The following is a 25,208-nucleotide window of genomic DNA, read 5'->3' as shown; positions in this document are numbered from 1 at the left end:
CTGTCCATATTCATAACATCTTTATGTCCATATCAAACACACACCGTTGGCATAACTATCCTATGTGCAATCAAACATATACCCTAAACTACAGTCTAATGTGTTTATTTAATTTTGTTTTCAAAACATTTGAATGATGAACATTTTGTTCTGATTCAGTCTCTTTCCTGTCATGATGTTGTACAACCTGTGGATCTTAGGTGAATTTATCCACTACCAACATAGATTATGTACAATAAAGTAAAAGAAGAAACAACTCGGATACATGATCACCTGCTGACCCATGGCCTGTGTTCAGTATCCATCAGACCCCAGGAGGAAGTCAGGAACTATTTCCCAGAGGAAGCAGTTACTTGTCAAAGGGGACATTGTTTCATTTCAAAACTCTGTGGGCCTGTGCTCTGATTCTTTACTCAGAGTTTAATACAAGCCCCATAAATAATTCCAAGCCACACAGGCATTTTGAGCACCATGATATCTGCTGTGTCAAAAAGGTGGAAGCAGAGACAAGCGGGCAGTGTTTCCCTGCATGCTACAGATGGGTCACGGCAGACCATCCAAATGTGATTTAGAGTCCCTCCAAAATTCTGAATGAGTGAGCTCAGTCTCCCCACCCCTCTTCCTGGAGAGAGGGGTTGGAGGTGAAAGGAATGATTTGTCTTTTATTTTGGAACTTGGGGGAAGAGGTTCTCCTAAATCTTATTGTGTTAGTTTTCTATTGCTGCTGTAATACATTACCAGAAAATTTAGTGGCTTAAAATAGCACAAATATATTATCTTACAGCTCTGTAGGTCAGAATTCCAACACAGGTCTCACTGGGCTAACATCAAGGTACTGGCTAAGCTGTGTTCTTTTTTGGCTCCAGGGGAGAATCTGTTTCCTTGCCCTTTCAAGCTTCTGGAGTCTCTCTTCATTCAGTGGCTTTTGACTCCCTTTCTCCTTGTTCAAAGTCAGCAAGATCATAACCATCTGACCCTTCTTCCATCATTACAACGTTCTCTTTCTCTAACTCAGCCAGAAAAATTTCCCTGCTTTTAAGGACTTTTGGATTACATTGGGCCTGGCACAATATCCGGGATCTCCATCTGAAGGTCATATCCTTAGTCACATCTGCAGTGTCCCTTTTGCCATGTAAAATAACCTGTTCACAGTTCCAGGGATTAGAGTGTAGGTATTTTGGGGGAAGACACACAGTGATTAATCCTGATAGTGGTTCCTTGAAGAGATAACTCCATAGATCCAGATGTCAGATACCAGGAGCTGCTTAGTTCCTAGTTTATTCTGATATCTATTGTTCCGTCATTCCTCCAGTTTTATGACTCACCATCCACCATCAATAAATTCTTTTTTTTTTTCCCCCTTAAATTAACTAGACTTAGTATTTGCCTACCTAAGTAATTTATATCATGAGTTAGGAAAGGATACTGGGCTTGAAGGAAAAAAAAATAGCAGCTTTCCATTAAGACAAATTGGTGAAGTTTATAGTGCAGGCCAGAACAGATGTGCAGCTGTGATTCCCTCTGGATGGGTGGCAGGTAATAAACACAGGGAGGCTGAATTAAACACAGATAGGAGCTAATGCCCTTTGACTTAATGTCTGTCGACTGAAATAAATGCACAGCCTAAAAGTTGAGAGTTATGTTTTATTTGGTGGGAGGACTCCAGCCCGGATGACAGCCTCTCAGATCGCTCTGAGGGACGGCTCCAAAGAGGTAGGGGAAGAGCTAGAATATATAGGAGCTTTACAACAAAGACCAGGTAGTTGGAACAATAAAAGATTACTTGTTATCTAAAGAAAACCAGGCACCTCAAGTTCAAGAATTTGGTGCTTTTCTATGTATGGGAGGGAGCAAACATTTGGGCTCATTGAATTCATTCCTTTGACAGGCACCTAGCTATCTAGGGCTAGTATCCTGTCCTTTGTTATTCTGAGTCCCCTCTGGGTGCACCATTGTGAGTGGCTGCAGAGGCTGGGCTGCAGGCTTGTCTTCACTGGGGGGTGGGGGCAGCCGCTGATGACTTGGTTTCAGCATTCTTTGTATACTGATATGCTTTACAGTGTTTTTTGTTCACATGTCCTTGGACTGGGGGCAATAATCAGGGGGAAAGCATATTGAATTTGGTCCACGGGGGGAATTGAGAATCAAGAGGCATCTCCCAGAATAGTAGGCCCCATGGTGGCTTCATGTAAAAATGGAGGTTACAGGTTTAATGCAAAATAAGGTTGTTCCAGAAATTTGAAGTCAAGGGACTGGAACAAAACCTCTAAGTAAAAAGAGCCAACAGGAAGCAAATAAGAAGCAGATTTCAGACACACAGTTAGGGTATAGGGGTTGACAGTGTTCTGGGCTTTGACAGCCATGGGAGAGGATTGCCCAGAGGTGACCGGCAGGATCCCCTGTTGCTCTGCACATATACACGGAAGTGCTGATACAGTCCCTGAAACATAGGGCTTCACATTTCAACTGAAAATTTAGATATCATTTCAAAGTATGCTGATATCTGAGGTGAGGGTTATTATTATATTGACCTGATATTTTCTCAAGCATCCCAGAAAGGGTTGGGTGGATGGCTTGCAGCTAATTGGTCTCATAGGAATAAATTAAGGATAAATGAGATAAGTTAGAGGGCTAACTTTCTCAAGATCTCACATTTCCCTAGCACTCCGGTAGTGTTTTTACCAAAGTACTTAATGAAAATGACACCTATAAATACTTGGTTTATTTTAGTAGCACCTCTTACTATTTAAACACATACTTTTTGATGGTAGAAAAACTCATTCTGTACTCATTGAAATGATATGCCATGGGTATACCTTCTTCTGAGTTGGTGATCCCATCTTGTTTGACCTGCAGTTCATTCTAGATCTGCTGTTAACAAGCTGCTTGATCTGGGGTAGATCTCTTAATTTTTTTCGATATCACGTTTATATGTGTAAACATAAAAAGTGTATTAGGTGGTGTCCATCATTCATTCACTCAATAAATATTTATTAAGCATCATGGCTAGGGATGTAAAGATAAAAAGCACATCCCCACCTCTGTGAAACAGATGAATAAGAATTTAATTTTTTAAATTTTTATTAATTTATACATAAAGGCAGACAAAGGGAGCTAAGGAGGTACTGGGGGGCGTGGAGCTGACAAGTGGGAAGGACAGAGATAGAGGGCTTCCCCAAAGGTCTTCAGTATGTGTAGTGCCATATCTGAGTCCATTGATTCAAGAGTGAGTTGGGCAAAGTTGGCCTCAGATTGGAAGGAAATGGAGCAATCACTAAGGGTTCTGTGCCATCTAGGAAGAGTAAATGCTTCTGAGCAGTTGCAGCCTAACTGTCAGAAACTAAGTGCTAGATAAGAGCTTGAAAATTTACCTAGAAAAGCTGTTAAGCTAACCATCCCCCTCTCCAGAAACTTCCAACACAAGCATCCTCAAGTTCTAACCTCTGGAAAGCACCAGAATCCACAAATCTACAGACAGATACATCAACGGCCTCACTTCCTTCAGATTTTGTTAGAAGGTTGATCATTCATGGAGGCCTCCACCACCTATTTATTTAATTAAATTCTTTCTTTAATTTAAAATTAAACCTGTCGTCCTGCTTTCCTGACATTAGCCTCTTATTTTGCTCTACTTTGTATCTTTTCATAGTGCCTATCATATTCTAATCATGTTATATGATTTATTTTGTCTATTTGTTTATTTTTCTTCTTTTTCTGTGATTTGCTCTATAGCAGTACCTGGCACATAGCAGGTGCTCCATTGAAAGAATGAACTGTGGAGGAGTTCAAACTTAAAGGTCATGCAGTATTTAAAGAAGGGACTTAGAGGAAGATCAGGGCAGTGGTGTGGAGGTAGGTGTACATACATCGAATTTGAGATGATGACTGACCAAGGGCAGCTTAGAAGAGTAGTGGGAGACTGAAAGGCATGCTAAGGGCTTTGGTTGTTTGACTAAGAAATTTGGATTTCTCTTATATTCATGTTGTTGTGGGTAGGAAAATGTCTAAATAAAGATTTAAAATCAGAATTCTGGCAAGAAATTGCAGAACTGTGTGATTAATCTGAACTCTTAGATATCAGTGCTAATGGTGAGACCCTTCCAGAATTCTGAATATATTACAACCTTCTTATAGCATTTGTCAAAAGGAAAGAGATAAATAAGAAGATGAAAATGTGTGGTGCTACAAAAACAAGATAAAGTATTTAGGAAAAAAAGGAAAGAACATCTAGACATACAGTATCATCTTAGAGAAAAATTAAAGTCAAACAAAAACAAATAAGAAGGACATAATTGAACAAAGAAAAGAAAAGGTTTTAAGGAATGCAGACTTTGATGGACAGTGTAACAGGAAATGAGAAATCTAGTGAAAAGGTTGGGATGTGTTTGACATTAACGGTACAACAAAACCTATGAGGCAAATTTGATTAAAAGTATTTTGAAGGCCATTTTCGTTCTGTTATGTCCATTTTTTCCCACTATACTCACTGGAAAAATGTCATTTCCCTTGTTCTGTATGTTATTAGAATTATAAAGCCCTGAGGTGACAAAACTCATCCCCCCCTTGTTTGTTCAGTGCAATGCAAACTGTACATTGACAACAGGCACAGAAGATTCTCTCACTAATGACAGACCCAATATCAGCTAGAAAGAACTGGAATGATAATCGAGGAGATTGGCTATTGACTTGAAAGTCATAAACAGGTCAATGACCTTCTGAAATTGTATAGAATATTTTGTGGGTATGTACATTTTTCTAAATGAAGGATCCACTCTCTTTTTATTTTAATTTTTTCTTGGTGGGGAGGCAATTAGGTTTATTTTTATTTATATATTTAATGGAAGTACTGGGGATTAAAGTCAGGACCTCATGCATGCTAAGCACACATGCTACCACTGAGCTCTACCCTCCCTCCCTAGGATCCACTCTTTTCATCATGGTTTTGAAAGACCCTGTGGTACCCAAGATGTTCATGATTGCTAGAATGACCAACCATCTCTGTTTGCCTGGATGTAGGACTTTCAGTTTTAAAACTAAGAAACATCCCAGGCAAACTGGGACAAGTTGGTCACCCTAATGACCACTGTAATTTTTAAAAGATGTATATAGGGAAACTTAAACCCAGAGAATGGCACCTATTTTCAAAGATTACAAATGTGCTGGAAAAGCTGGGACCTCAGGGTTCCGGTCTTTTCCCCATGAAGAGGTAATTTACATGATACAATCTTTGCTTTTCTGTAGTAATGCTCCTTTTTTTTCTCCAAACTGTTGAATATGAAAGTTACCATAGGCAAAAATGTATATTCTACATTTCTTGATATAATTTCTCTCTGTAGGGACATGTATGTTCAGTATTTCAGAAATAAGCTTTGAAAAAAAAAGTTTTAGGAAGGTTTTATCCTGTTTACTTATTCAAAGATAGCCACTTTAATACTGGTTTACTGCAAGGTTAATTACAGATGAACTACAAAATGTATCCTCCACTTTGCTATTAGAAGAGAATTAAATGCCTGCTTTGACTGGATTTCGTTGCAGAAACTAATTTTCAAATACAATGCAAGTTTTAGGGTAAGTTTGAGAACTGTGTAATTTATTGCTGTTGATGGACTCATCTACAATGGCACCCTCTAAATCATATTTAATGGGATATAGTCTACGTTTTTCAACATGTGGGTTTTTTTTATTCACAGAGAGGCTGTATCATGATAAATATTATCTTAGAGTAGTAGTTTGGTTGTTAGGCTGACACGCATGTGACAGTACTGAGGTTTCAATTATCCACTTGCATCAATCAATCTTTTCGTTTTCAAGACTGTTGCCTGCAGTAATGTCACAGCTTTTCTGTCAGACAGAAGAACTTTGCGGGAAATGTTATTCATTACAGCTGCAAATCTGTCACCGTGCCTGGCATGGCTTGTTAATGACAACATTTATTTCAAAGAGCCATGTTTCGCTTTGTTGCAGGAGAGTTGACTTTGTGATCGTAAAGTATAATGAAATGCCAAGAAGATGAAGTGAACAAAGTTTTCCAAAAACATACTAAAGTGATCCAAATCTGTTTTTTTAAAAAAGAAGAATACATTTGCATTCATATTTTTATCCCCTTACTTGTATTTGCAAATGAGCACCCTGGGAATCGGGAGGGCTGTCTGTGTTTGGGTGTATATAGAGAGATCCAAAGATGGTTCTTCTTCTGTGTTGATGAGATTTCCGGTGGACACAAGCTAGTTGACCAGTGTTGGACAAAATAGAAAATAATTAACGATGCTGCATTTCTTTCTGAAAACCCTTAGTGAAAGCAGCACAAAGACTAATAGCAGTGCACAATGATTCATGAAAATTAATATTCTTACTAATTTATGCATGGTATTTTAAAAAGTTGTGTGATAAAAGGGGCATGGGTTATTGAGGTGAGTGCTAGAAAAAAATGGAGGGATATAACTCAATTTAAACTGAGAAAGTTTATTTCTGGTTTTTTTCAATAGCTAGACAGACATGTAAGTTGCTTCAAAGTGAAAATAGCACTGCTGGTCATAAAACTTTCGTTTGGTAGGTGGATTGAAAAGAAAAATGCCATAGTTCTTTGCATCTCCCTTCATCCAAAGATGGGAGGTAGAGCCTATTTCTCCACCCCTTGAATCTGAGTTGGCCTTGTCACTTGTTCTGACCAACAGAATGGGAAAAGCAAAGTGGAACTGGTTTCAAGCCTGTGCCTCAAGAGGCCTTGCACACTTCCTCTCGCTCTCTTGGAGCCCAGCCACCAACCTGGCTTCCCTGCTGGAGAAGCTATGTGGATCTGTCTGATACAAGCCACAGTGCTAGCTGAATGATCTTAGACCCAATTCATCCTGGGGCTCACCCTAGAGCCATGAGTGAACCCAGCCTAGATCAGTAGTCAGTGCAGAAGACCTGCCAACACACAGATTCATGAGGTAAATAAACGGTGCTTGTTGTAACCTACCAGGTTTCAGGGTGATTTATTATTCAGTTTCTTTATAATGGAAGATGAGATCGTTGAACTAAATGATCTTTCAGGTTGCTTCAAGGTTTATCTTTTGTGGATCATGTGAACCAAGGTGAAAACACTATTAAAGAATATTAAGATTGCAGGTGTGATGTAAAAACTTCATTATATCTTTGTAAGAAAATGAAATATCTATATGCATATAAGTACTATTATCTGTTCCATCCAACCTTTCACCTTATTTCTTTCTCTGTGTATGCTTCTCCGTGTCACCTAATTCCTATTTTTGTGTGTGTGTAAGCTTAAGGTATACAACAAGGTGATTTGCTATATGTATACATTACAAAGCACATGAATGTGTCCCCACCCCTACTCCTCTACCTCCCCTACCCCCCCCATCTCATATGTTGAAACCCTACCCCCCAGTGTGATGGTATCAGGAGATGGCACCCGAGGGAGGTAATTGGGATTAGATTAGGTCATTAGGGTGGAGCTCTCATGAGTGGAATAAATGCCCTTGTAAGAGTCACAAGAGAGCTTGCTTCCCTTCTCTGCTCTCTGACATGTGAGGATACAATGAGAAAATGGCCATTTTCAACCTGGAAGATAACTCTCACTAAAACCCAACCTTGATGATATCCTGATTTTGGACTTACAGCCTCTAGAACTGTAAGGGAAAAAAAAAATCTCTTTTTTGTAAGCTACTCAGTCTACTATACTCTCTTATAGCAGCCCAAACTGACTAAGACATCAGGACACATAAACCACTAGGATACCCATTCCTTTTTGAATATGCCAAGATGTGTCATCCTTTCTTGGCTTCATATATGCTTTTCTCTTCTTTAGGTGTACCCTTCTCCTCCATCTGATGAACAACTTCTCATTCTTCAAATCTCATTTGAAATATTATCTCCACTATGAAGTCTCTTCTAAGTTACCTAGTTGGAGATATCTGTTACAGTGACAAGCTTCTACTACATTGGATTGTGATTTTGTGTTTATGTGATTGTTTCTTCTCCTAGATTATGCAATCTTGTGGAACTTCAGATATTAGGGAGAATAAATAATTACTACTTACACTGTCCTAGTATAAAGATATACATCTTAATAATCACATGGAAGAAAAGAGAAGTAGTTGATTTGCCTTTTAGATACTATCCAAGGAGATTTCTAAGTTCAGTATAGATAAAATTCACGTGCCACTTTTTTTCCTATGATCTCACTGATTTGTCTTAAGCATATTACTAAAGCTAAGTGGTAGGAACAAAACAACAGTATATTAAAGGAGCAGTTCATAAATAGGTTATTCTCCAGATGTTCTTTCTATCAGTTCTTTCTATCAGTAGAAAGAATGTTCTATCAGTAGAAAAATATTAAAGACTGAAAGAAACCCAAGGTAGCAGCCTCATTGGTAGTAGTCACTGTGTACATGCAGAGGATACCTTGAAACCATTTAAATGCAGAAGATTGTTATCGATTGATTTGTCATCTTCTAAGAGTTTGAGTTACTGAAACTCTTGAAGCTTCCCTTGCAAAAAAGTGGACAAGCTGCATAATTGTTGCTTGCTAATTTTCTTGGGAGAAAAACATGAACTCACTTTGTCTAGACATGCTGATTATAATCTATCAAGCAATGATTAAAGAGTAATACTCTTCTTCATTATACAGAATGTTAAAGAGATCCTTGAATAACAATTAAAATTCTTGAAACACAGAACATAAAGCATCCCAGCCCATAATATATTTTCTGTGAAACAAAAGCTTTATAGAAACTCATACACAAAAGAAAGTGAGGACAAATTCTTCATTCTTAAGAAAAAGATAATGAAGCAACAATCATGTTATAGGAAACTGATTCCAAGGAATTTAAAATTAGGTATATCATAATCCATGTTGGGGCTAATTTAAATGTACATATTTAAGTAAAATCTTAATATATATTAAAATATATAATATATAATTATATCATATAATAATTACTCACTATATGGTTTTATATATGTGTATGTATATATATATATATATACATACATACACACACATATGTCAACCACATGTGGATTAATAATCATACCATTAACTCCGGCACTGATATTATAGGTTCCATACAAATACACAGATTTTTATGTAATTATCATCTCTGGTCTCTTCTGCTGGGTTTTTAATCTGTTTAGAGGGCAGAGTATTACTTCTTCTAGGCCTTTGTTGTCATCACAGCTGAGTGAATTGTCTGCTCAATTCTAATCAATAATTTATTGATTGAAGAAATGTTAGAGTATGTAAATTATCAGTTTCTGTTGTTCCTCATGCATATAATTTATCATTTTATGAAGTTAAACTATGTCCACCAAACGTTGCTCAAATAGTTCCTTCCCTATAAAAATGTTCTCATTTGCATCTTAAAAATGTTAATCAATCTCAGCCACCTCAACTCATAACATTAAACCTCTATGAATCTCCTTATATTTTTTGCCAAAGACCATGTATTGCTTATGTTTATTGTATTTTTCTTCATCTGTTATTAACTTAACAAGTGTTTATCTCTTCTTTTTTTTTTTAACAGATTGGGAAACCATTGAGTGCAGGAGATAACTCTTATTTATTTATATATTGCCCGCAGTGCCTGCTTCAGTTCCCTTCTTATGCCATAAATCATGCTCTAAAGCACATCCATTAATTCTAAAAACAAATGGCAATAGTTGATCTATCAGTTTTCCACTAACATTTTCATCAATCCTGACCATGTTTACCTCTGCCAGGCCCATTCTAATTGTGTCTCTTCCTCCAACCTTTGTGGGAGTAGATTTAATGTTACCAGTATAGGATAAAAAATGCTTCTGTCCCCCCAAAATGACAAGGAGTCTCTTTAGGAAGCAAAAAAAAATCACAGTAATGAATATGAGAATTAGATTATTAGTGAAAACTGGATTTTTAAATATCTATCATGTTTTAGTGTTTGATACATTGGACTAATGTGTACTCAGTGATATCAAGAGTGATACCCAGAATAAATGATTTGTTAGGATATACCCAGGAGTCTGTTGGCTGATTCCATTGCCTCATCTTTGAGTAAGCCTCTCTTAAGACAGGAGATGCACTCAGGATCTGACTGAATGACAGTTATCAACTGTCACCAGATCATTTAAAAGTGAAGTACACTTGCTGCCAACTGTCAGTGCCAGATGCAATGGCAAATCACTTTACAGATTGCTGACAAATTGCACTGATATAATTTCTGAAGAGCCTCAATAATTTGTACTAATTAGGAGTAGGCCACTCTGAAAAGTGAGACATCTGAGGTACTTAGGGAATCTTTATAAGAAGTGCAATTTCTTAAGGTTTAGGTTTATAGAGTCACACAAACCTGGTTAAAGAAGGGTTTCAGGGTGTATCTGCATTCATGAATGATTTATCAGCATGTTCATACCTAAATAGAGAAATTATGCTGGAAGAATAACCAATATAAGAGAATCAGAAATTTAAGTGACTTTCAATAGGCTGAATATTGAATGAGTATAGTAAAATGAAATTCTTTAGGAATAAATCTATAGTTCTATGTATATATTTTTTGAAGAAGCCTCCAAACTACTGGACATATGGAAATTGGGTAAGCCACAGCTAGACAGCAGCAGTATTAGCAGAAACAGACAGACATAAAAAGGCAAACAAACATAACGAAAACTCAGAAGTTTTCATTAACCAGAACTTTAACAGTATCATATGGCTGCCTCCTCAAAGTGAAACGGTATTATGTTAACAGAAGACTGCTGTCTTCTTCAATGCAGAAGTAATAGTTTTAGTCTCAACACTGGCGAGATCTTGCAGCTACAGTAGTGTGTCCGTTTTGGGGACCACAGGAAAAGAGACATTGGCAGATGAATGTAGGTTCAGAGAAAAATGACTGGACAGTGAGAAGTCACAATGTAGAAACTGGAGACTAGGCCAGAACTAATTTAGGATTGACTGCAGTATCTTGAACTCTCATGTGAGAGTTGATTAGATATCTTATCTTTGTCTCCATAGAACAGAACCAGGGCAAGTGAGTCAGATACTAGCACAACATAAAGAACTTCCCAACAATTTGAACCATTTGAAATTGTAATAGAATGCCTTGGGGAAGAGTGAGTGGCCAATGATCAGAGTGAGTGAAGTAGGGGTGCTTGGGGGGTATCATAGAGGACCTTCATCCATGGACTCAGATCCTTTTCAAACATGAGATATGGCTATTGTGGTAGTCTCAAAAATTGTATTTATTCATCAGACTTACATTGATCAGGCTTCTCTCTATCATTTTATGTTTCTCTTGGCTGTAAAATAGAAAGTTCCCACTTCACATTCTCACTCTGTCCTGATTTGCTGGCCTGTAGGCTTTCTGCCGCTTCATTCCCCTCTTGTCTACTGTTATGTCTGTAAACCTCTTGGAGCAGACCTTACTGCTAGCATCTCTGTGTCTGGCATAGGTTAATCTAGGAAAGAGCAGACATCCCATTTCAGACTCCTGTCAGCCCTCCCAGAGAGCCCTGCCTGCCAAGTCAATCTAAGCGCACCTTCCAGCAAACTGCTCTTTGTCTGCATTGCTCATAAGGCTTTTTTGTTGTTGTTGTTAAAACTCGCCCTGACTGGACTTGTACCACCCAGATAGTAATAGCACTTTAAGCTTTGCCTCAGCTCCTTTTCCTGGAAAACACAGATTAAGGCACAAGTGGACGATGGAAGAAGAGCCTGCCAAGCTCTGAGATTAAAGGTCAGCAAGATGGGGAGAAGTTGGAGAACACGTAGGGAGCAGTAGAGAGAATTCTGATGAGGCAGTGATGGTCATGCCACAGGGCGGTAAAGGGAAGGTCAGGGAATTGGACAGTTGGGAGGCACTGATGATCTTGCTGGAGCAGCTTCCTTGGTGAGGTGGGGACAGTCACCTTGCAGAGATTTTAAAACTGAATGAAAGTGAGGAAATGGACATAAAATGCTTTTTCATAAAACCTGGCTTTGAAGGCAAGGAGAGACAATGGGCTGTAAGTTCAAGGAAATGGAGTTTAGAGATACACTTTTGCTTGATGTTTTTCATGATGAGGAGTAAATGTGTTTATATGTAAAGAGCAACACTACTGGGGAAATCATCCAACCACTTTACTTTTTTTTTTTTTCTTATAGAAGTATAGTCAGTTTACAATCTTGTGTCAATTTCTGGTGTAGGGCATAATGCTTCAGTCATACATATACATACATGTATTCCTTTTCATATTCTTTTTCACTATACATTACTATAAGATATTGAATATAGTTCCTTGTGCTATACAGTAGAAACTTGTTGTTTATCTATTTATATACAGTAGTTAGTATCTGCAAATCTCGAACTCCCAATTTATCCCTTCTCCCCCTTTCCTCTCTGGTAACCATAAGTTTGTTTTCTATGTCTATGAATCTGTTTCTGTTTTGTAAATAAGTTCATTTGTGTCTTTTTTTTTTTTTTTAAGATTCCACATATGAGTGATATCATATAGTATTTTTCTTTCTCTGTCTTACTTCACTTAGAATAATGGTCTCCAGGTCCATCCATGTTGCTGCAAATGGCATTATTTTATTATTTTTTATGGCTGAGTAGTATTCCTTGTATAAATATACCACAACTTCTTTATCCAATCATCTGTCAATGGACATTTAGGTTTTTTCCATGTCTTGGCTATTGTAAATAATGCTGCTGTGAACATTGGGGTGCATGTGTCTTTTTGAATCAAGGTTCCCTCTGGACATATGCCCAGGAGTGGGATTGTGGGATCATATGGTATGTCTATTTTTAGCTTTTTGAGGAATCTCCGTACTGTTTTCCACAATGGCTGCACCAAACTACATTCCCACCAGCAGTGTAGGAGGGCCCTTGTCAGTCTTATGTTTTTCAAATACTTTCTCCCATTCTGTAGGTTGTCATTTTGTTTTGCTTATGGTTTCCTTCAACCACTTCTCAATCTATCTAGAAGTCTGATAGTCTGGATGATCTTCAATCTGATGATCTTATCAAAAAGAGTAGCACCTGTTCTTAACTTACCTGTGAATTTTGGCTTTTCCTGTCACCTTAACCCTGTTTTATTTTCCCCATTTCATATCTCCAGATACAAACCATATATTTACAACTGTCTTTTTTAGTCCATGTTTCTCCCCTTTCAAACGTCATCTCGCTTGGGGCAGGGTTTCTTACTTGCTTGTTTACTTTGTTTATCCTCAACTCCTAGAAGAGTACCTGGCCCATAGGAGGTATATGATATTACTTCTGTCTAATAAATGATTATGACACATGTGCTACTCTAGCATTTTTACTGACTTTGGAAAGAGTGAAACTTGTTAAAAAGAAACAAAGTAAATCGGTTTTTTTTTTTAGGTAGAAATAACTGGGACAAAATGTGGGTGTAAGATTTATTGAGCTAAGCCTGATTTTCTGGATTACAAAAAATGAAGTCCAGTTTGCTAAGAAGATTCTTATAACCATATGGCAGTGGCAATGAATGTCTGCTTTTTTGTAGTCTGTGTAACTTGGTTTATTATGTTGCTTCGGTGTGTGTGCCACTCCAGTTTCTTTCCACAAACTCCTTAAAATGCAAAAGTCCACGTGCCTCATTTTTATCCAAGAAATCAGGTAAATGCTAGGGATGCTGTGTAGTTGGAAGAAAGGGAGAGGCTTTGTCAAGAATCACATGTGTACATTCATTTTGTTTTCAAAATTAATTTGCAGTCTCTGCAGTAAAAGCTCTGGTGAACTCCATTTCAGCTTTGGATGTGAGGTGGTAGTTGCAGTTATTGTAAAATAAAGGGTTAAGAAACTGAAGGGGGAAAACGAGTACAGAAAATAAATAAAAAAGCAATGTATAATCCCTGGCTCCACAACTTCAAATTAAATGAGCAGGCAAACATTATTCAATGAGGAGAGAAAAATCAATGAGGTGCAAACAGTCTTCCTCAGAAAGTGAATGAGGCAAAAATTGACTCTTTTCTCTTTATTGAGTTTAGGTGCTGCTGGAATCCTGTTGATCTGTTGATGGTAACTTTTATTAGCTTTCAGCATCGATTCATTTATTTATTTAATCAGGATCAGTGTTTCTCACACACCAGAGGACAGAGTCCAGGGCGACCAGGGACCCAGGGACAGCAGCGTGAGTCTGTTAGCAGCGCCAGGAAGTACAATGAGTCACACACAGAAGGTAGGGTAGGTACCAGTTACCTCCAATCCTCTTAAAACGCACAGTTGTTTACAAATGGAATAACTTTGTCTCTTTTAAATACGTATTTATTTTGAAAAAAAGGAGACATACTAAATCAATTCTCACTAATATTGCTCACTTAGAGGTAACAATGATCAGGACTGGGTGCATATCTTTGTGGACTCTCTTGAATGCATTCACACCTGTGTGCACATACTCACATACACAGCCACACACGCCCACACGGACTCAAGCACACACATTCATTTTTATATTAAAAATACTGTGATGTAAACTCCTTTTTTACTTTGATGGTGGTCAGGAATAAAGAAATTAGAGAAATATAGCTTTTAATTGGGAGCTGAAATTTAGAAGGACATGCAATAGGTGATAAGTATGGATCATTCTAATCAGAGGAAAAAAATTGTATTACAATTAAGAGTTATTGACAGATTGATTAATATTTTGGCAAGTGTACTTTCTAGGTGGTTCTGTAGGTGGTCATATGATAGGGGACATTTAAAATTTTATATTTTGGTGTGCAAAATAGAAAGGGTTAAATAAACAGAATGAAAAACATGATTTGGTCATTAGGAAAAGTGAATTTTGGTCAACAAGCTATTTGAAAACATAGATATGGTAAAGGAGGAAAGAATGGGCAGATAGAAAATTCTGGAGACTATGAAAGAGAGGGGAACCAGAATGGAATGTGGGAGGGGTCTGTGCAGAGGACAAAGACTGAGGTTCTGTGGTCAAGGATTTAGGTCAAGGGTCCCAGGTTGGTGACATTCTGAGCACTGACACGCCTGTTGTTTCCAACTGGCACTTTCACAATAGGTGTGAATAAAGCAAACATTTCCTTACCTGTCCTTATTAACCGTCTGGAAGAAATCCAGGAGTGGAGGATGATGGAGTTCACATTACATGGCACTTCATCACATAAATCTTTCCATGTCATAAACTTTTTTGTTTTTAATGGTTGCCAAGAAATTCATTATAAGATTATACCATAGTTTATTAAGTCAAACCAGTCTTGATAGACTTTAAAGAATGTGGTTGGCAGAATAATGGCCCTCCAAAGATGTATACACCGTCATCCTGGGAATCTGTGAATGTGTTAGTTTACACGGCAAAGAGGAATTAAAGTTGCAAATGAAATTAAGGTTGTTTATCAGTTGATCTCAAAAGAAGGAGACTACATTGAATTATTAGGGTGGGGCCAGTGTAATCACAAGGATCATTAAAAGTGGAAGGGGAAATCTGCAGAGAGTCGGAAAGGTGGCAGTATGAAAAGTACTTGGCCAGCTCGTCTGAAGTTGCTGGTTTTGAAGGTGGAGGAAGTGGGTCATGAGCCAAGGAAAGCAGGCAGTCCCTAGAGAAAGGGAAAGGCAAAGAAATTGATTCTCCTCTACAGGCTCCGGAAAGGACCCCACAGCTTGATCTTGGCCCAGTGAGGTGGCTGTCAGGTGCAAATCTGTGTTATTTAAGCACCAGAGTTTTGCTAAGTTGTCACAGCAGCAATAGGAAACTGATACAAGGTCTACTTTTAGCTCTTTAGAGGCTCTCCAGATTTCAATCTAGACCCAATCCAATTCTCAGAATAGTCTTTTAAAATCAAAACATTTTATAGCTCTTCTTAAAACTCAAGTGGTTTCAAATTGCCCTTAAGGATAAAGTTTGAACTTTTGCAAGGACCTATAAGGACCTGCATGATCTAGTACCTGCTTATACGCCCTCTCATGCCCTTCAACCTTTCTTCTCGTCACTCTCTTATCCCAATCTGTCCTTCATCAAGTTTCTTAAATGAGCCAAGCTCTTCATATCCATAGGTGGTAGGAATAGTGATAAAGCACACAGACTCTAGGACCAAAGTGCTTGACCTTGGATCTTTGCTCCCTTGCTTACTAGCTATGTGACCTTAGGAAAGTCACTCTATCTCTCTGTCTCTTTCCTCATCAGTAAAATTGAATTAAATATATTTTTATATTTATAGCACACGAAACAGCTCCTGGCACACAGTAAACACTTTGTGTTTGATATTATAATGTGTTAGAAGGCCTGTTCTTGGGGCGCTCTTCTCCCTGCTCCTTGCATGGCTTCCCCCCCCCCCCCCCCCATCAATCAAGTCTCATCTTGAATGTCATTTCAGGGGGGTTGCCCCTGATAACCCTATATAGTCTGAGTCTCCTCTTTTGTTATTCATCATTCTGGTTCCTACAAGTATCTTGTTTCTTTCAAGGCAGGTAGCACTATTTGAATTATTTCTGTATTTGTTTTTTATGTATCAACTGTGCCTCTACCTTTACATTTCTGTAAGGGTAAGTGCCATGTCTGTTTATTTTTTTAAACTTTCATGTGCCCAGTGGTGAGCATGTAGTTAGTATGGGGATGTTGTTCATTTTCCTGGTCTGTTTGGACACAGGATGCTTATCTTTACCAGCCCCCTTCCACTTGGGAAGAGCCGTGTTCTAGGCAATAGCAGAAGTGACATTTAATCACTGTCAGAGACCCTCCAGGGCTCTTTCCCATGTTGTGGAAAATCTTCAAGTGGTATGTTGGACTGAAGGTGCCACAGGATTAAAACAGCCTGAAATGCTGAGCCATTGCATAGAGGAACTTTTTGCTTCTACCCAAGTGGAGTTCCATGTTTTTATCTTATTTTATTTTTAATTTTTAACATTTTTTTAATTGAGTTATAGTCATTTTACAATGTTGTGTCAAATTCCAGTGAAGAGCACAATTTTTCAGTTATACATGAACATACATATATTCATTGTCACTTTTTTTTCACCGTGAGCTACCACAAGATCTTGTATGTATTTCCCTGCGCTATATGGTATAATCTTGTTTATCTATTCTACGTTTTGAAATCCCAGTCTGTCCCTTCCCACTGCCTGACCCCTTGGCAACCACAAGTTTGTATTCTATGTCTATGAGTCTGTTTCTGTTTTGTGTTTGTGTTTTATTTTGTTTTGTTTTAGATTCCACCTATGAGTGATCTCATATGATATTTTTCTTTCTCTTTCTGGCTTATTTCACTTAGAATGACATTCTCCAGGAACATCATGTTGCTGCAAATTGCATTATGTTGTGGATTTTTATGGCTGAATAGTATTCCATTGTATAAATATACCACAAATTCTTTATCCAGTCATCTGTTGATGGACATTTAGGCTGTTTCCATGTCTTGGCTATTGTAAATAGTGCTGCTATGAACATTGGGATGCAGGTGTCATTTTGAATTAGGGTTCCTTCTGGATATATGCCCAAGAGTGGGATTCCTGGGTCATGTGGTAAGTCTATTCTAGTTTTTTGAGGAATCTCCATACTGTTTTCCACAGTGGCTGCACCAAACTGCATTCGCACCAGCAGTGTAGGAGGGTTCCCTTTTCTCCACAGCCTCTCCAACATTTGCCATTTGTGGACTTTTGAACGATGGCCATTCTGACTGGTGTGAGGTGATACCTCATTGTAGTTTTGATTTGCATTTCTCTGATAATTAGTGATATTGAACATTTTTTCATGTGCCTATTGATCATTTGTATTTCTTCCTTGGAGAATTGCTTGTTTAGGTCTTTTGCCCATTTTTGGATTGGGTTGTTTGGTTGTTTCTTATTAAGTCATATGAGCTGCTTATATATTCTGGAGATCAAGCCTTTCTCGGTTTCATTTGCAAAAATTTTCTCGCATTGGAGCTCTGTGTTTTTGAAGTGAGATAACCAGAGCTGTGACATCAGGGAACATAGATTTTTCACTCTGTGACTTTTTACTAAAATTTTAAATCTATTTCCTATCTTCCTGACAGTTTCAGACAGGGCGATCAAGTGGTGAGTCAGCAAATTAAAATCACAGAAATTAACCATCTGAGAAAGGTCTCAATGTGGCAGGGCTTCAGGCAGACTTGGAGGACGCGACACCTGATTGTGGGTCCTGTGGTCGGGGTTGTTCTGCTTTCTTCGTACAGCTCCAGTCCATAGCCCAGGGTCTGGTCAGCATTTGGTGAATGTTTGTTGAACTGATTTAAGCTGAAGTTTATCTCTGTAGCCTGCAGCCAATCCTGTCCCAGCTGACATTTCTCATTTTCCCAAAATTAACCTGGACCCAATCCTTCCTTATAGTCTGAGTTTAAATCTTTGTCATTGGATATAGCTTGTCATCTCTTAGGAGATATGAATTTTTTAATAAGGAATTCTAGATCCATGATCCTCAGCAAGGGGTGGTTTTTTCCCCACAGGGGATGTTTGTCAATGTCTGGAGACACTTTTAGCTGTCACCATTGAAGTGATGGCACACTCTATCCAGTGGGGAAAGGCTCGGGGTGCTGTTTAATATCCTACAATGCACAGACCTACCCTCCCACCACAGCCCCTGCCTCCAGCAAAGCTAAGAGTTGCATTTCAAAGTGTAGGACTGACATTTTGAGAATGGTGGGTGACTAGAAAGTATAGCACCATGTGCGAGCCATGGCTTCTTCCTTGTTAGATCACACTGGGGCCAGAGAAAGAAAATGAGGTCTTCTAAGGCCCATCCGTTCGATGCATGTGTCAACTGGTAATTTATCTGAAAAACCAACAAATCCTGGAGTGACTGTAATAGAATAGGAGACAGTGATGAGTATAATTAAGGATTTAAGTTTTTTTAGGTAACATGACTTGTGTTCAAATCCCTACTCAATTGCATGACTTTGGTCAATCTATTTAGGTTCTCTGGAATTCAGTCATTCATTACTAAAATTCAGGTAAGACTATCCCATGTGACAGCAGCAAGTGTTGAATGGGCTAACTTACATGAAAGACAGCATACCATTAACACTGAATGCATGCCAACTGTATTAGTAATAATAGTAATGTTTGTTATTATTAAAACTGTGGTGTATCAGAACGCAATATCTATAGTTAGAGAATGTTAGTTTTCTCATATGCAACATTGGAATAATGAAGTTATAGAGGAGTGAAACAGCTAATAGTGATGACAGCGGTAATGTTCACATGTATTATATGTACTAGGTGCTATTTCAGACTGCAAGTTCTAACTGATTTAATTCTCACAGCAGTCCTATTATGTGGGTAATATTATAATCACTGTTTTGCCAAAGAAGTTTAAAGTGCATTGTAAACTGTAACTCTCACAAAAATGTTGGTTGTTATTACTAGTCACAGATTTCAGAGTTTTCCCCCATACAATCTCTTTAGCTCCATGTGACATCCCATGACACCTTAGGTGATATTTGATGTCTCTATTTCAAAGATATTTACACCAGTCCTGATGTCTACCCAAAGATACACATACTTATTATTTAATGGAAGCAGCTACACTGCCATACATTTCCCACTGTTAACTTCCTTCTAAATGTAGGGACCAGAGTCAGTTCTTTGTTGTTCTCCCCCCAGTCTAGGCCCTGGCCCAGGCTGATGCCTCAGATGCAAAAGGGCCTTCCAGATAGAAAGCTCACATAAGCCTCAGCTTTCCCTTGTCATATCTCATTCAAAATGAGCTATAGGGAAAGGAGTGTGAATTACAGGAGATTTTGTGATGGTTTCATTATTGTAGTCAGAACAGTCAGCACTCACGGAAAAATCTCCTCCCCAACTGTATTTCAGATCTAACATTTTGGGAGGAGGAGGAGGGGAAGATAAATCTATACCACTGTCTTCCGCCTTGGGCTCATTATGCTGTGGGTGGTGAATGGACGTGATAGGTGATCACTAGAATTTAGATTCTGTAAGTTCTCTGCTGGTGACATATTCCTGTGACACAGCTGCCACACCGCTACTTCTGCTTTGACATACTGATGCATTGCTTTTTTGGAATTTGTTTTGTGGGTGACTTCTGAGACTCAACAAGAAATTCTCTACCAGCATTGGACAAACTTAGTCTAGATTCTGATGGGAGTGGAGAGATTTTTTTCCCTCACTCTGTATGCCCAGGAGAAAGTGTTTACACTCTGAAAGCTGAGAGGAAAATCATATTGATGTTATTTTGAAAGTATTGTGAATTAAATAGTGATGCTTGACCCAAGACAGGGAGAAAAATTTTATTATGCCAACTTTTAACATTCTCTGGACACTCTAATTTGATAATGCTTCCTAATTGCTTAATGCTGCAATAATGCATTTCCTCTTCTCATTTTCTTATTTAAGTAGCAGCCATTGATTAGAAAACATTTCTGGGAATCTACCTACATTATCATATATTGCCTCTGATTATAGTTGATATTTTTAGCAAGATTTCTATTAAGAAAAGAAATATACGGAGATGAAAAGAAAATACACAGCTGTAATATTTCCAAATCTAGGAAAGCATGTGTTTTATTCCTCTAGAAACATCAAAGTTCTTGCTCTTCCTCTAACATAGGTTAGTGCATTTTTTTGGTGTATATTTAAGTGCTAAATCTCCTGCTTCATCTAGAGTGATTCTCCCATTCACAAGCAAGAAGTGAAATTAGGCTAACGGGGCATAAATAGTTTTAAATAAATAATTTTTAAAAGCCCTTGTGAGTATTTTCCTTCTTGCTGGCTTTTCTTTAATTCAAAAAACTTACTGGTTTTCCAAATATAACTTACTATTTTGTGTCAATATTTAAATAAGACAGTTGCTGATTTTTCCCTTTGAATTAATACTGTAAGTTTTCATTTTATGGTCTATTGGTTTAATGGCGATTTTCTAAACCCTATCTTTGGTGTATAGATATTCTACAAATAATTTTTTTTTGCTTGTAATTTGTTTCAGATAATAATCCCTGATATCACACCAGGAAATTTCTGTGTAATGTAAATTTCAATGTTAAATTATTTATTGCGTATAAATTTTCTATCAGAAGGGGATCAACACACTGAATCCACTAATGCTGGTCTAATAGAAAGTTAATGGCTTATTCCAACCGATTTTGCAAGAACAAAGGGACATGCAAACCTTGATGACAGTGTGCAATTAGCCAAATGCCCAGGGGATAGGTTTTCTATAGTCCACATTAAGTGTGCTGAACTATAAAGGTAGTAGCTTCTTTCTAAGCCATCTTCCTTACTGGATTATCGCCATTAAACCTGCAGAAAGATGGAGCTGAAAATCAGTAGTTCACTTGGTGATAGGAGTCCCGTGAGACAGGCTGTCTGCTTGGTGAGCGCCTAACACTAGGGTCATGTGCAGGCCTAGGAGCCGTGCGGGCTGTGACTCCTTAGACACGTTGTTGCCCTAGTTTTCTGGTTTGAAAATTAGTTCTGAGGGGGCAGCATGATGACTAGTGATTCAGATTATTGGTTCTTGAACTTGATTTCAGCAGTGACTCCACTTCCTTTTGGTAAATTGAAAAGCAAACAGTTATCCAGCCAGGCAGGATTCACTACAGCTTCTGCGATATTTAAGCCATGACTCTGGCTTCACCAAATAAAAAATTCTGCTATTCGAAAGACACCATTATGAGAATGAAAGGCAAATAACAGACTGATAGGATATTTTTGCAAATCACATATCTGATAAAGGACTTGTATCCAGAATGTATAAAGAATGCTCAAAATTCAATAATAAGAAACAAAAATAATTAAAAATATGTAAAAAGTTGGAAGAGACACTTCACTAAAGAAGATATATGGATGAAAATGAGCACATGACGAGATACTGAACATCATTATATAATAGGGAAATTCAGATTAAAAGCACAAGATAATGGTACACCTATTAAATTGTGCAAGTTTAAAAGACTGATCATACCAAGTTTTGTGAGAATTTGGAGCAACTAAATCTATTATAAACTGCTATTAGAAATGCAAACTGAGGCAATCATTTTAGTAAACTTTTCTTAAAAATTTGATCATGTATATGCCATATCATCAGCCATTCTACTCCTGGGTTTTTATATAAGAAAAATGAAAGCATATGTCCACACAATGACTATATGTAAATGTGATGACAACTCTATAGGTAATAACCCCAAATTATTGACAAAAATATCTGTTTGTCAATAGGTGAATGGTTAAAGAAATTGTGATGTAGGCACATAATATGATATTATTTAGCAATAAAATGAATGAATTATTAATTCAGGCAACAACATCAGTGAATTTTGTAATAATTATGCTGAGTCAGAGAAGCCAGACAAAATAAGAATATATACTGTATGATTTCATTCATGTAACATTCTAGAAATTGCAAATTAACCCAGAGTGACAGAAAGGAGGTCACTGGTTGTCCAGAGACTGGGACTCAGGAAGGGACAGGAGATGAGACTATAAGGAGGCACCAGGATGCTTATTTGGGGTGATGGACATCTTACTTGTGGTTATGGTTTCACAGCTATATGTAGGTGTCAAAACTTCTTATATTGTACACTTTAAGCATGTGAAGTTTATTGTATGTTTATTATACCTCAATAAGGCTATGGGAAACAACAGAAAAGCTCTAAAAAAAACCTCATGCCCCTTAAAGAAACAATTCAACAATATGTAATTTTGAAGAAAAGTCTTCCACTCAGTGAATTCTCCTATATCTTACCAACTAGACGCATAGCCATCTTTTTGTTTTCTTACCTTATTTCTTACATTACTTCTTACTTTCTATCTTTTATGTTAATTATTGATGTTCATTTGTTTAGTCATTTGACAAACATTTACTGAGGATGTTCTCTGTGCCAGGCACTGTTCCAGCTTCTGGGGATACAGTAATGAACAAACACTGTGATTTCCTGATGAAGCTCATGTTTTTTAGGAAGACATTGATTCATTTCAAAACAAATTACAAAGAGACTGTTGCAGAAAGTGCTGTAAAAGGGAAGTGCAGGGTGCTACGAGGAAGTGTTACAGAGACCTGACCTGGTCTGCAGGGTGCTGGAAGTCTTGTCTGAGGAAGTGACATTTGTTGTAAACCCCTTGAGCAAAGGCATAGGCTCCATTATGGACCCAAAGCACAATTGCCTGTATCCAGGTAGATGCTCTATGTGTGCTTTTGAATTAAGTAGAATTTCCTTGTACTAAGTAAGTGAGATACTTTCTTAATAGTTTGTTTCCCTTTTTTTCAAAGTAACTTATTAATACTTAAAACACTTCTTAACAAATAAAACTAATTTAATCAGACTGAAACTACATTTGTCTCTACTTTTTTGTGTCTTTTTTTTTAAACTGAGATATCCATCTCTTTAATTTTTATCTTGCTTTTTTTCACCACAAACCCGTGACAAAACTGTACTAATTGAAGACAGATAACTGAGGGGATAATGTTTAGGGCTTTACTTTTTATTAAGGAGAGTGCCTAAATTGCGTGTTTGCTTTCCATGGTTGCACTGACTAATCTTAATTTTAATTTTTTTTCAAGACTGATATTTTCTTTTCATATAGTGTACTTTCCTCTAGAACTCAGGAAAGGTGGGGCTGGATAACCAAAGGGATCAGAGCAGCGTGGTCTCTCTGGACACTGCTCGTCTTCCCAAATGTGCATTTCTTAGGACCAGCTGGTAGCTTCCTCCAGCCAATCGGCCTGCATTTGAAGCCTTGATGGGGCAGGTCTTGTATATATTTTTCTCCACTTATCTGCTTGGATCTATTCAGGTGTTTTTTAAAATAAATTTCAACTAATATTTACTCGAGATCAGTACTCAAAAATGTAAGTTGTTTCTCACCTAACACAGACAGGTAAATACATTTAAGAGACTATCTTTTTGAAATGGCAGTTTAAAAGTCAAAGCTATATGACAGTATAATATATGTAGTGGTTTATTTTAAAAATTGCCTGTAAATTGTTGCTTTTTCTTTTCTTTGGTGTACTTAGGTTCTCAATCCCAAGCTGTAACTCACTTGGAAGACCAGGCTACAGCAAGACTTTGGCTCTGCAAGCTCTGAAACAGCCTTTGGCCAGAAACAATAAGACCAAACTTGATCTGAAGTTGGGCATCAAGAAGAGAAAGGAACCTTACTTAATGCTTTTCTGTACCGCAGCCTGGAGCAAGGTAAGACGAAATTAGATATTACTTGCATATTGCCAAGACAGGAGAGGAAAATTTGGGGAAAAGTCTATGATCATCAAAGAGGTTGCAGATATGAAACATTGGGAGGAAGTTTTCAACCAACACAAGCTTTCTTTGCCTCTCCTTCCCTAATAAAATTCTAACATGCTTTCCTAGAATATGTCTCCTTATCTCCCTCACAAACCACTCTCTTGCCCCTTCAATGCTTTGGTGAGCCTCTGTTACTGATAGGTAACTTTTCTAAACCTCAGGCTTGTTAGATAGAGAAAAGAAAAAAAGACTGAGAACACCTGGACTAGGGCACAAACATAGAAGGATCAAAAAAATGTATAACTCAACCATCTCAGTTCTGCCTGTATGTTAAAATCACCAGGGAGCTTTTGAAACACGGTAGTGCCCCTTAGAAATTCTGACTTAAATGGTCTGGAGTGGGCCCAGGTATCAGAACATTGTGGACGCAGCATTGAGAATCAATGGTATAAACTCATCACTATCCTGCTATTCAGATTTGAAACAGATGTTTTCATAGTTTTTGTGACCAGACTCTTCTAAAACAGACAAGGCTCTTCTAAACTTCCTCCCCCTCATTATGCTCATTGATCAAATTCAACCTAGACCAAAGTAAAGGATTTAGCAAACTGTTTGCTACCCCTACAGACATTGGCTAACAGTTGGCCTGATAGTTGTTGTGAGTCTCAACGAGTGATAAGCTGAGACAACACATCTGCCATTCACAGCACTGAAGGGGCTGCATGGTGAATGGTGCCAAACAGAGTGACCCAGCTAGGGGTTTTTCTCTGAGTGGCCAGTCCTTACCAAGGATATTTGTTTATTGAAGAAGAATAATTTTTCTTTCATCATTGCCTTGAGATGCTTGGGAATGTGGGGGTAGACTGTCTATGATTTGTACCTTATAAGCCTTGGATGCTGACAGGATGCTAATAAGAAAGAAATACCACCGTCTTTTATGTACATTTCTGAGCCAGGAGTCCAGGAAACTTGAGCTTAGTGAAGCATGATGAACATAGTGGTGGTAATCAGCTTGGAGGGATCATAGCACAGTGAGTGTGGAGAGTATTAAATTGGAAAAGATAAGACCTGG

At 37.9% G+C, this 25,208-nt stretch overlaps 1 long non-coding RNA gene across 1 annotated transcript in view; it reads left to right on the top strand.

Moving 5' to 3' along the window:
- LOC116665349 overlaps positions 1-25,208 on the top strand; it is a 197,887-nt gene that overhangs the window by 127,830 nt on the left and 44,849 nt on the right. Inside the window, exon 3 of the long non-coding RNA XR_004321924.1 lies at positions 23,911-24,088. This is a non-coding gene — a long non-coding RNA (uncharacterized LOC116665349). The remainder of the gene's footprint in view (positions 1-23,910; positions 24,089-25,208) is intronic.

The sequence above is a fragment of the Camelus ferus genome, chromosome 8, assembly GCF_009834535.1.
Source record: "Camelus ferus isolate YT-003-E chromosome 8, BCGSAC_Cfer_1.0, whole genome shotgun sequence".
Lineage (NCBI taxonomy): Eukaryota > Metazoa > Chordata > Mammalia > Artiodactyla > Camelidae > Camelus > Camelus ferus.
The sequence above is the reverse complement of the archived record's forward strand: the minus strand, read 5'-3'. Positions and strand labels throughout refer to the sequence as shown.